The sequence below is a fragment of the Pseudochaenichthys georgianus genome, chromosome 2, assembly GCF_902827115.2.
Source record: "Pseudochaenichthys georgianus chromosome 2, fPseGeo1.2, whole genome shotgun sequence".
NCBI lineage: Eukaryota > Metazoa > Chordata > Actinopteri > Perciformes > Channichthyidae > Pseudochaenichthys > Pseudochaenichthys georgianus.
This window is the reverse complement of record NC_047504.1, coordinates 10,566,006-10,579,653: the sequence shown is the minus strand read 5'-3', so window position 1 is coordinate 10,579,653 and position 13,648 is coordinate 10,566,006. Positions and strand designations below refer to the sequence as shown.

The following is a 13,648-nucleotide window of genomic DNA, read 5'->3' as shown; positions in this document are numbered from 1 at the left end:
GCGTGATCATATGTGGCCGCTCCTCCTGGGGACGCGAAAGGATCATATTTGACTTGATGTTCTCTTGTTGCACACACTGCAATTGTATTTGTTGCTCTTTGGATCCAAAACTATGCAAACTATGAGTTAAATGGCGTGTCTAGCAAGCTTTAATTGCTTCTCTGCAGTCGCATGCTTGTGGACACAGACGTGTGATATGCTTTGCATGAGACAGACAGGAACTTTAAGTGTGTCTGTGGTTGAAAAAATGACCGCTATATTGCTATTATTTTTTATTTTGGTGAACCACATTCATGCCTTCAGCTTGTTTTTGTATATTTCTACTTCAGGCCGTTCATGAACATCTGCTTTAACTCCTCAGGTCAACACATTCTATGGCATGAGCATGAGAGGAGACATGAAATAGTGCTTGGATGAAAACCAAGGAAGAACAGCGAGTACGAAAAAAATATTTAAACCATATGTGAAGTAAATGAAACCTCATGGAGACTTGGCTTTCAGAGCATCAATACATGTGCATCTCTTTAGACCAAAAATAAATAATACTTTGGGAGGAAATGTGCTTGTCTTTAACTGTGTGTATTTATAACTTATTGTATTGCTGCTTGAATATGTGTATAGGTCATGTCAGGTCGTGTGAAAGATTATTTGGCATGGAAGGCCATCAAAATGTTAAATTTGCTCAGCAATGGAATTCAATCCCATCTCCAATCGGAGACCAGACCACATTCACTTTATTCAAATCAAAACTCAAAATATGGTGAGTGAGGAATCAGCTCTGCCAACACCGACCCAATCTTCTGCTCCGTACAACCCACCGCCTGTGTTTTAACATGTTCTTTTGCTTTGTTTTAATGTTCTGTATTTTAAATTGTTTTAAGTATCCCGGTAATGTCTGTTGCATGTTTTAAATGTATTGTATTTACTTGTTTAAAATGAAATGTGTTTTCCGTTGACTTTTAAAATCTGTCCAGGGACTACAGATGAAAAATAGCCTCTTGGCTAACTCTGCACGTTTACAGGAATGTTCATTAATGCGCACTGTCCCGGTTAAATACAATTAATTAATATGGGTACAAGTATTACTGTTACTATTCTTTATTCCCTTATCTATACATTTTCTTTTAATATTATCTTCTATATTACTTTACTTTTACCTAGACAGGTATCTATCTATCTTATTTATTTAGTTAGTTATTTATTTTTACTAGCTAGGACCGGGAGGGAGGGAAAGGGGAAAAATAAATAAAAATATTGACTGTATAAATGTAAACTCATTGTGCCTGACTCAATAAATAAATGAATAAATAAATAAAATAAAGAAAGCCCTTTTTCATTGTAAAAGTCACCTTTATTCATTCTGATGCACCCAATTGATGTGTTTTAATTTCTACTTCATTGAGTTCATGAACATCTCCTGGTCGACTTCCTTCATGATGAAGGCCTTGTGCTTCTTCTTCAGCAGGCCCATGTAGTCCAGCACCATCATGCCTCGGGTGTGAGTCCCGTCCAGCTCCACCGTGACCGCAACCTGCAGGAGGAAGATACAAACAAATATGTAATACGGAAATGCCCGCCCCTTCTGCTGAAAATAGATAAATCAAAGAGGAGAACAGTATTTTAAAACCTCTTCACTCTCCGTCAGCAGGGTGTCGTCGATGGCTGCAGCCATGGCGTAGCAGTCACAGGTGTTGAAGCCCGGGCCTGACACCAGCTCCTTCTGGTACCGCTCAGTCTGCACCATCTGCAGGGACAGATAGTATTTATATTTATTAAACAAGGACTATGACAGATTTAACCACAAGCTAATTTCCATCTTCAGTCCCACAACAAGAGTCATACAACAGTGGTAAACAGTACATTTAATCAAGTACAACTTTGGCATACTTCTTCCTAACTTGAGTATTTCTATTTCCTTCTACTTTATACGTCTACTCTACTACTATTCAGAGGCAGGTTATCTCTCTCAGTGTATTGAACAAGAGGAGGCTGTCATACCTTCCTGGTGTGGGCGTAGATCTGCTCCATGAATCGAGCCTTGTCTGTGTCCTGTGCCAGCCAAGTGTCGCAGAAAGACTGAGGGAGACAAAAGACACAAAGTAAGTCAGCAGTTTAACTTCAACAACACTGAAATAAGTCAATGTTGTTGTTTGATTAAATAAATCAATACATATATAGTGCCTCACCCAGGGCAGGCTGTTCTTGCAGCTGAACTCCCAGGTGGCGATGTAGGTGGGGCAGGTGTAGCGGTCCAACACGATGTAGGCCGCCTCGGAGTCAGCCACGAAGTTAAACTCTCCACACACTGTAGTGTTACCTCTGGCTGCGCACACACACACACACACACACACACACACACACACACACACACACACACACACACACACACACACACACACACACACACACACACACACACACACACACACACACACACACACACACACACACACACACACACACACACACACACACACACACACACACACACACACACACACACACACTACCTCCACTAACATTGAGTTAAACAAGAGCAGTTGATACACACACACACACACACAAAACACATTACCTCCACTAACATTGAGTTAAACAAGAGCAGTTGATACACACACACACAAAACACATTACCTCCACTAACATTGAGTTAAACAAGAGCAGTTGATACTCATTGATTATCTACTATCTTACCCTCCACCCACCTCTCCAGGATGCTCGTTGACCATCTTGACGATGGCCTGCGCCGCTTTATTCTTCTGCAGCAGCTCCAGGCCCGGAGCGTTTGGATCCGGCACGTCCCCCAGCCCGTCCTTTCCGTGGAAATCTCCAGCGTGAAGTTTGCGAGCCAGCAGGGGCTGCGCACACCCCCGGTACACTGGGATCTGTGGGAGATTACAGCTGTTTATTAAAGAAAATATGCTTATAATATAGCATTATCATTATATATACTGTTCATACCAGGCGGTCTAAACCAAGTTAAAAAAGAACATAAGTAAAGAATATATATATATAAAAAAAAGGAACACTATCAAAAGGTGATGAAATTCGAATATAATATTTGTCAAATAAACAACTTTGCCTTCTTTGTTTTTTTATGTTTTGTCGTGCCATGTTGCTAGCTCTTAGTAGAAGTGTCAACAACTTTGTTTGGGTCAGTCCATCTCTTCCCCATGAATACAAATGTAATATCCACAAAAAACTATATATGTTTCTATCTGATCACCTTTAAAGTTATTTTCCCCCAGTCTTCCTTCTTATATAATGTTCCACATCTCACCGAAACTTGTAAACTGCTCAACATACACTTCCAAAAGTTTCTTATTCTAATTCAAATAAAATACAAAAATTCAATAGATTTGTACAATTCTCCTATGTTTTCCCTGCATTATTATTATTATTTACTTATTACTAAGAAAGAATCTTCATGACGAAAAAGTTACAAATGGTATGCAACTCTTTGTGTAAGGTCAATACTTCTATATTTTACTTCTATTAAATACACGACAGTTTTAGGTCTGGTCCTCATAATAAACCTTACGTCCAGCCTGTTGCATATTTTTAACACCCTCAGTGTGTTCTTGCAGGAGTTCTCCAGGGGGGTGTTTCCATGGCTGCAGGTGATCCCCAACACCTCCACGTTTGGGGCCGCGAGCGCCATCATGATAGCCTGAGCATCGTCCACACCTGTGTCCACGTTGATGATGATCTTGTTCTTCATTTTACCTGCGAGAAAAGGCATAAAGGTGTGTGTTCAGAAGGGGTTTGTCGCGTCAGTGCTGTCCGCCATGTTTTTGGAAAGGGTGGGTCCACACCTAAATCCATAGGCGGCGCGTGAGGCTCAGGTTTGGGAAGGCTAAAGCACTTTTTTTGACCTGACGCTGCCCGCCTCCGGCGTCTAGAGATCAACTCAGTGTGCGGAGTTTAAATCTCTCAAGTCATATTACAGGATAAAGGAAATACAGTTTAAACTGTCGTATGCGGAGAAGACGCCGACGTGTCGCACTTATCATTCATATTACATCATCAATCAGATCATCGATCATATAATATCATAGCCTATATTATCTCCTTATCTGAGTCAGCTGAGCCGTATCTAGCCGTGCAACACTCACAGTGTCACATACTGTAGCCTATGCAGAAGTATTATTTTAAGCAACACATTAGGTTGACGAAACACTCAACTCAAATGTAATTAAAGTCAGATCCACTCGTGTCTTAGATGGGGCAGTGATATCATAAAACTATACGCTTTCAAACACTCGGTAGTTTATTTATTTTGTAACCAGTTATTCTGTATTCACCTTGCAGGTGGCTTGTATCCTGGATTATTATGTTTAAGTCATGGATGACTAATATTAGACAAATATGAATTTTTTTTTTTTTATAAACTTTGTTTATTAATTTTCGTACACAAATTAAACAGAGATGACAGAGCAGTTGTGATTGACAGTGTCACATTACAGTTGTGCAGATCACATAACATATGAAACATTACAACAAGACAGACAAAAACAAACAAACAGTCGGCTTGGTCACACAACAAAGCACAACCTCATTCTCTTAATGATGATAATAGTACAAATACATTTAAAATGCTTCACATATACGTATATATCCACATACATATAAAATAATAATAAAAATAAAATAAAAAGATATATCCACATACATATTCGGGTTTTATTCCGGAATATCCGGGAAGGTCATCCTCCCTGCAGAGGCAAAGAAAGGCCCCCAGACACTCCGGAACTTCCCGGCGGAGCCTCTCAATGTGTAACGGATTTTTTCAAGCTGCAAATTATTAAAAATGTCCCTTATCCACATAGTGTGGGAAGGTGGTGTTGGTGATTTCCATCTTGTTAGAATAAGACGTCTTGCTAGTAATGTTGCAAAGGCTATAAGGTCTGCTTTGAGCCGAGGCAAAGGCAGGTTTGGGATGCCAAATACTGCAGTAATGGCATTAGGCTCTATAAGCGTCCCAGTTACCTCTGACAAAGTACTGAAAATTGAAGTCCAGTAGTTGTGCAGAGACGTACATGACCAAAACATATGCACATGGCTTGCAGGTGTTTGGTGACATTTTTCACAAGAAGGATCTATATTGTCAAACACTTTGAACAGCCTGACTTTAGTCCAATGGGTGCGGTGAACAACTTTACACTGAATCAAACCATGTCTTGCGCAGACGGATGAAGTATGCACACGCTTAAGAATATTGCCCCAAAGGTCCTCTGAGATCTCCTGCCCCAAATCCTCCTCCCAAACAGCTTTCAGAGAGTTTAGAGAGGTTGAAGATAGGGTTTGGATTTGATTGTAAATACACGAGATAATTCCTTTCATCAAAGGGGCCTGAGTGAGAAAAGCATCTAGAGGCGTGTCATTGGGCAGGTTAGGAAACTGAGCATATCTATTGCGAGCAAAACTCCGAATTTGCAGGTATCTAAAAAAATGATGTTTAGGAAGAGAGAACAATTCTGAGAGCTGTTGAAAAGATGCAAAAGTGTTCTCAATATATAAATCTTTAAATGTTTTAATACCAAGGTTTGACCATATCGAAAATGCACCATCTGATATGGAGGGGGGGAAAACATGATTTGCAGCTAGTGGAGCCGAGGTAGAAAAAGCTTGCAGACCAAAGTGACGTTTAAACTGATTCCAAATCCTTAAGGAGGTTTTAACAACTATATTTTTAGCATAGAGGGAAACCGGGCTGTTGATGGGGGAGTGTACAAGTGATGTCAGTGACACAGGCTTAGAGGAAAAAGACTCCATAGCCAGCCAAGCCGGGCGAGGATGAAGTGTATTGGACCTAAGCCAATACTGTAAGATTCTTAGGTTGGAAGCCCAATAGTAAAATCTAAAGTTTGGCAAGGCCATTCCTCCAAGAAGCTTTGGCCTTTGTAGAGAGTCTTTACGAAGTCTAGGTTTCTTTTTGTTCCAAATAAAAATAGAAGAAAAATAGGTATACACTGAAACAGATAGGCAAATTTAGGGAGAGTATTCATTTTTACTGAGTTGATCCTCGCGGCCAAATTTAAAGGGAGCAGTGACCAGCGTTCAAAGTCTTGTTGCATACGTTCTAAACAGGGTGTAAAATTGGCATTAAAGAGACTTTTAAATGTGCTAGTAACTTGTATTCCAAGATATGTAAAGCTTTGCAGAGATACTTTAAATGGGAAGTTATGTAAAGGACATTTACGTGCGGTTGAGTTTAGAGGAAATAATTCACTTTTACCAAGATTAAGTTTATATCCTGATATGAAACCAAATGAGTCCAGCGTGGCAAGTGTAGCAGGGATTGAAACAGACAAGTTCGAGAGGTACATAAGAAGGTCGTCCGCATAAAGAGAGACTCTCTGTTCTGCGCCATTTCTGGTTATCCCAGTAATAAGGGGGTTAGAGCGAAGCGCAATGGCGAGGGGCTCAATCGCGAGGGCGAAAAGCAAAGGACTCAAAGGGCAACCCTGTCTGGTGGACCTATGAAGAGGGAAATATTCCGATTGATTGTTATTAGTTCTAACAGAGGCCTGAGGCGAGGAGTAAAGCAGTTTAATCCAGGTCGTAAACTTTTTCCCAAAGCCAAATTTGTCTAAGGAGTAGAAGAGATAGCCCCACTCCACCCGGTCAAAAGCCTTCTCTGCGTCCAGGGATATTAATGCTTCTGGAGCACTAGAAGAAGATGGGTTATAAATTGTATTAAACAACCGTCTTAAATTAAAAAAAGAGTGTCTATTTTTAATGAAACCTGTTTGATCAGGGGAGATAACAGAGGGAAGTGTCGACTCAAGGCGTAAAGCTAAGAGTTTAGACAGTAGTTTGAAGTCTACATTCAGCAAGCTTATAGGACGAAACGAGGCACAGGACAAAGGGTCCTTATTCTTTTTCAAAATAAGGGAAATCGAGGCCTGAGTGAGAGTCTGGGGTAATTTAAGAGATTCAAATGAGTCATTAAACATGTCAATTAAAATAGGAGCCAATTTATGTAAAAATGCCTTATAGAATTCAGCAGTGTAGCCGTCTGGTCCTGGACACTTGCCGCATTGCATGGACTTGGCTGCAGTAGCCAGTTCCTCAATAGTAATATTTCTTTCCAAATCGTCAACACAGTCAGGGTGAACGGTGGGTATATGGAGTGAGTTAAAGAAACTATCCAAGTGTGAAGAGTCGGATGTGTTTTCAGAAGTATACAACGATACGTAAAAATCTTTAAACTCATCATTGATTTTCTTAGGATCAATCGTCGAGCCTGAAGAGGTCCTAATCTGGGGAATTTGGTGAGACGACAATGTCTGTCGCAATTGATAGGCTAGCAATCTACTAGCCTTATCCCCATGTTCATAATAAGTATGTCTAGATTTCAGTAACATTTCTGTTGTGTGATCCGTAGCTAAGACCTCAAACTCAGTTTGTAAAGAGAGGCGCTCCTTGTATAAATCTGGAGAAGGAGAAGCAGAATAAATTGCGTCCAGCTGTGCAATACGTTTCGTTAAATTATTAAGTCTTTCCCTCCTCACTTTCCTCTCATAGCCGCTGTAAGAAATTATTTCACCTCTGATGTATGCCTTTAAGGTCTCCCACAACAGTGACGCGGACACATCAGGAGTTTTGTTTATACTAAGAAAGAGATCTATTTGTCCGGAAACAAATTCCACAAAGTCTTCATTTGAAAGCAAACGATTATTGAAACGCCATGGAGCACGGTTTTTATCAGACCCTGTGAAATGTATCCTCATAGTGACTGGGGCATGGTCAGATATGACTATCGCATTATGGGAAATTGATTTAACAGAAGGAAGAATTCTATTGTCTACGAGGAAATAATCTATACGAGTAAAAGTGTGGTGGACATTTGAGAAAAATGAATATTCCTTTCCAGAGGGATTAAAAAAACGCCAGGGGTCAGAAATGGCAAATTGTTTTTTAAAGGATTGAATTGCCTTGGCAGACCTAGACGGCTTACAATTTCGGGTCGATGATCGGTCCAGTTGAGGATCCAGCCAGCAGTTGAAATCCCCTCCCAAAATAAGGAAATGTGAGGATATATCTGGTAGAATGGAAAATAAATGTGTAAAAAACACATCATCATCCCAGTTTGGTCCATATACATTGACAAGAAGCACTGGAGTAGAATTAATTTTACCACTAACAATTAAGTACCTCCCGTTTTGGTCTGCCATCACATTTGAACACACAAAAGGAATTGACTTGTGCAATAAAATAGCTACTCCCCTAGATTTCCCCGTTAAAGAAGAGTGGTAGGTATGGCCAATCCAACTGGCCTTTAATCTGCTCTGATCAGAGACCCTAAAATGAGTTTCTTGTAGAAAAATTATCTGTGCACCCAGGTGCTTGAGATGGTGCAAAACTTTGCTGCGCTTAACAGGATTGTTAAGGCCCCTACAGTTCCAGGTACAAAATTGAAGCCCCTCTCCATCTTGTTGTATTAATTTAGGTGAAACCATAGAAGCATCTTAAGAGGCAAAGAGTGAAGCATAATATAACATATTTAGCAGAATGAGGTATAACGAATAACAGCATTTCAACATGTACAATGTTGATAGACCAAGCCGACACGAAAAACACAAAAAAGAAACAACCAAAAAAAAAAAAACACACAATATAGAACAACCCGTTGTGGTAAAAGAACCACGTTACTCCCTCCCACCTTGGCAGAAGTGCCTCCCCATGCGAGACACGCCGATCAAACCTTATAGGAATTGCTAAACGCTCCGTCGTAGCTACCATCCTAGGCTACTACTAACACAGCCTAAGCTACCCAAAGAGAAAGGTGACTGGGTAAAACAAGAGTAAACACGCACAAAATAAAACAGAACATTAGTACGTTCGTCACGTTTAGACATGTTGTCAGTGACTAATTATCATGGAAAGCTACAATGACTTACTGGGAGATGCAGTCCAAGTTGTCATGAACAAAAAAAAGAAGTGTGACAAGGAGCCGGCTCTGCTCCGTCACACAGCATTTGGAGTGACTGCTTTCTTGAGTTTTGTATTGACAAAGTCATTTGCAGCTGTAGGATCTTCAAACCGATGTGTGTCTCCGCTCGGCAGCGTGATTCGGAGCACCGCTGGGTAGAGAAGTCCAAACTTAATGCCCGGACATGAGTGCAGCTGACGCTTGACAGTTCCAAAAGCAGCTCGTTTTTTAGCGACGGTGGAGGTGTAGTCAGCAAAGATAGAAATCCTCTTACCCTGACAGAGGAGGGGAGACAGTTCCCCGGCCCGACGTAGGATCTCATTGCGAATGTGAAAGTAATGAACTCTTACGACGAATGGTCGGGGTGCATCTCCCTCTCTGGGCCTGTCCCGCAGTGTACGATGAGCTCGATCTAGCAGGGGCTTTTCATCCAGGCGAAGTATTTCCTGAAGTAGTTTGGCGATAAACTCAGTAGGACGAGGTCCCTCCAATCCCTCCGATATGCCCACCAGCCGAATATTATTCATTCTGGATCTCCCCTCCAGGTCCTCGCACCGATCATCAGCATGTTTAGCCTGAGCCGTTAGCCTGCTAACTGTAGCTTCCAGCTCCGTTATCCGGCCGCTATGGTCAGTAGCAGCTCGTTCAAGCTCAAGCACAGTTTGCCCGTGTTGCTCGACTTTAGCTTGTAATGGTCCTATTGACTCTTTTAGTTCTTTTCGGACAGAGGTAATCTCGGAGCGTAGGCTGGAAGATAAAGAGTCAATTTTGCCAAAAATGTCGGCTTTCAGGGAGTCCATCATACTTTGTAAAAGTTCGGCGTCGAGTGCGTTAGCTTCAGCCACCCCTCGAGTAGCGTTAGCCGGGTCAGGCAAAGGCGAGGTTTTGCTGCGGCCTCCTTTCTGTGCTTCGGATTTTTGGCGAGCAGAAGACATTTCGGTTGTTTTGGTTAACAAAAGTCACGTACGACGAATCCTTAGTTTATGTTCTATTTAATTTCAACAATAAAATACCAAAATTGTGCAGGATTTATGAAATTAAGTCACATTCTCAGGAGCAGCGGAGAAACACGTCTTACATCCTCAGTGCCCGTGACTCCTCGACAAATATGAATTTTAAAGTTAATATTTGTCTAATATTAGTTTACTTTTCATTAATGAAGTATGACGCTGCGCTGTCAGTACACTTGTCCTTGTTTGTGATTGGTCAAATGTTGCTAACCCCCACCCCTTTCACGTGAACGCGCTCTCAGCTGGTGAGAGAAGCCCTGGCTTGATTTACTGAGTTGATATTAACCAACGTCGAGATCTCGTTTGTTAGGGTTAGTGAAGATAGCTCAAACATATCCAGGGTTTGAACTGACTTCGTAGTACAGGGCACAGGTGGCTGCATAGCAGCGCTAATGTTAAAGACACAAACATTAAACATTATATTTTTATTTTACCAGGATGCAGTGACACAAATATTTGGGAAGGCTTAGCCTTCCCTAGCCTACAGCACCCGCCGCCCCTGCCTAAATCTAAACACTCCTGAGTCAATTCGGGTATTTGTACATTCTTAGTAAAAGCGAATATATGTTGCATTAACTAATCAACAAAGTGGGTGAGAAAGGATGCAGTTTAGCGGCACAGAAAGCAAAACAACCAACTTACCAGTCAGGAAATGGGTCCACACCTAAATCTAAACACTCCTGAGTCAATTCGGGTATTTGTACATTCTTAGTAAAAGCGAACATATTTTTGCATTAACTAATAAACAAAGTGGGTGAGAAAGGATGCAGTTTAGCGGCACAGAAAGCAAAACAACCAACTTACCAGTCAGCAAATGGGTCTTCAAACTGAGTGAAACGCGTTTCTGCTCCTCCATGCTTTGTGTACTGCTTCAAAACTTAGGATGACGCAACAGAACAAACTGTTGGAGTCTACCGGACCAGGTCCGTCCTCCGCGCAGATCGTTTGGATATGGCCAGAGCGGGGTCGCCGTCCGGATCTGCCGATGACCTTTCTTAGTTCTGAGGGGAAAGGAATTGTGTCCTAGACACTATTCTCTGTTAGCTGTACAAAACTAGACTTTGCACTCCAATGGATTGTTTCTTCAAATAAGCACTTTATTACACAGTTCAACAAAGATATATCAATCCGTACTATACCACAAAGCGCTTTGGACTCCTTCTTGAGTTCCCACCGTGACAGGCTCGTCAGTGTGAGATCCCAGTTGAAGTGAGTCCCGAATTCTGAATATATCTTTTTCTTTATAGTGTTTGCTGTGAAGCCCCCACCTTTGGTGCTCTCTGTGCTGCAGTCTGCCTTTTCTGCCCAGCAACACACAGTTTTAGCCAAGGTCAGGCCAGGGCCATACTCCCTTTTTCTAATTACCTGTTTTAACTGGTTTTCTCACAAGACAGTTGCGTCTGGTGAGGATCAGGGCCCCACATCTCGTCCTTGAAGATAACAGGATGTAGCCGGCCAGCAGTAAACTTTAACAGCAGTAAACTTAAACACGTTATTTTTCCACTCAGACAGCTCAATGTTTCCTATAACAGGATTTCCTATATCTTATATTCACAGTTACTTTTTCCTTATCTTTATCCTTCAATCCCCCTTTTGCCCCATTCTAATGATTGGGGCAACAAAACAACGCTATTGTTTATGTACATTTATGTCAGCTGTTTTAGGCTTCTGTCTCTCTTTCCCACATTCTGCCATACGGTGGTACTGATGGTGCTGTCGGGAAAGTGTCCATTGCTGCTGCTTCTTCTTCGCCTTCCTCAATGTCTGGGTTGTTTTCTAAGGATAGCAAGGCGAGTTGTTGGCCCAGGGGAGTAGAAGGTGCTATGGCGGTACTAATTATTTTGTCCACCATTGAGCGGATACATGGGATGCAGCAGCACCCGCACAAGGTCAAAATTGCTGCAAACACGGCCATTGATATCTTGTGTAGTTTCATTTTGTGGGGAATTTGGATTATTACTTTGGTCAATGATTTGCCTCCCCCTTTCACCCACTATGATAATGATTATTCCAACAATGATGAAAAAACAAAGTGTTAAGGCCAAGCAATAGAGGTGTTGGTTAGGTCCTGAGTTCTTCTTCATCTTCGTTTTTCTTGTAAAAGTTCTTTGGTGTATCAGTGTAGGTGAGTGTCTCTTGTGTGGTGTGTGTATGTGATGCGTGTGGTGTACCGCCTACTTTGGGGGAGCGGTCCCTTGTTGTGCCTCCTCGCCGGCTGTTATCTCCTGGGCTGCCGTTGGTTCTCCTGTTGTCTCCTCCTCCTCGGAAGTTGAGTCGATGTCCACACTTGGGGGTTGGGGGGCTTCGGTTGTTTGCCTGATGTTCAGTTGGCCTAGGTCCTGGATGGTGTCAGCGAGGGTCCTGGTAGGTGCTGGTGCTTCCACACACCTGCTCCAGTGGTACCACGTGTCCCCCTTTCCTTGTAGGCGGACGGCATGGGATGTCCTCTGGGTCACTCGGTCGGGGCCGGAGAGCCTGGGGTTGACAGTCAGCCTCCTGCGTCTCGGGTCCCCCTTTCGGCGTCAGCAACCTGTGTGGAGAAATCTGATACAAATCCCTCAAGCCTACGCTCCGGGCTCTGGGGCCCTCGGCTGTTTGACCCACCACTGCGTGGCCACTTGGAGCCTGTTGGTGGGGTGTCTTAAAACAACAGACGTCTGTGCACAGGTTTTCTAAATTAATTGTGCAGCTTCAGAATCTTAATACTTGGACTGTGCCAACTAAATAAGAACCCCAACATCTTTAGGTAAACTAAATAACATATTTCAATAGCTCTGAATTTCTGACAAGCATCTGTATTTATTTTTAAATGAAATCCCTGAGATCCCATTAAAAATCTGAATATGATTTGAACTGCTAATGTTTCTGGTAAAGAAACACACTAATCTTATGGATTCAAAAACAACCAAAATCACAATACTAACAAAGTGAATGGCTTCCTGGTGATACTGCTTCTACCCGTCAGTGCTTAGATATTATCCCGCTGAAAAAATGAATACAGAATTCCAACAAACTGTCCTCAAATGTCTTTCTATTATGTATTTAGATTAAATGTATATCCCCATAATGACCTCAACAATAAAGTCTATGGCTTTTACTTCTTTACCAGGCTAGTTACATGATGTTGTCCAAATTACATTCTATCTCATTACATTACTATGTTTTAACTTTAACTGTAAATATGTTCTTTCTACATTTCAAACCTTAGTTACTTTAATACCTGTTGACACATTAGTTGACACATTACTCACAGGTCAGCTTCTTAAGTCCATCTCTCCCAGCAGCCCCTTGGCCACTGATTCTCTACCTGTGTTACCTGCTATAACTCAATCAATATTAGAGACATGTCAACATTCATCAAACAGTGTGTTATCCCCAAATATGGAGCAGATCAATTCTAAAACTGTCAATCAATGGTCAGATTGAACAATGGAGTTGGGCAGCAGGTTCCTTTCAGTCCCTAAATGAAAAATGTACATTGTAAAGTTTACACTCCCCCTTTTTTACACATTATCTCATGTGTAAACAAAAACCTGTATGGGAAGAAAACCTTCAGGTCATAATGGATTATAAGACAATACCAAACATTTTTCCCAAATGTACATCCATCATTTCCCACAGTAAACACTCCAGTAAGTGTCTCTCTCCATCTTTCAGTCCTAAAAGAAACAGAACCTTCAAATGTCATAGTTTGAGTTTC

General features: G+C 41.7%; 1 pseudogene; it reads right to left on the bottom strand.

Moving 5' to 3' along the window:
* Positions 1-1,390: 1,390 nt before the first annotated feature.
* On the bottom strand, positions 1,391-13,260 carry LOC117460204 (nucleoside hydrolase-like; annotated as a pseudogene).
* Between the last annotated feature and the right edge of the window lie 388 nt (positions 13,261-13,648).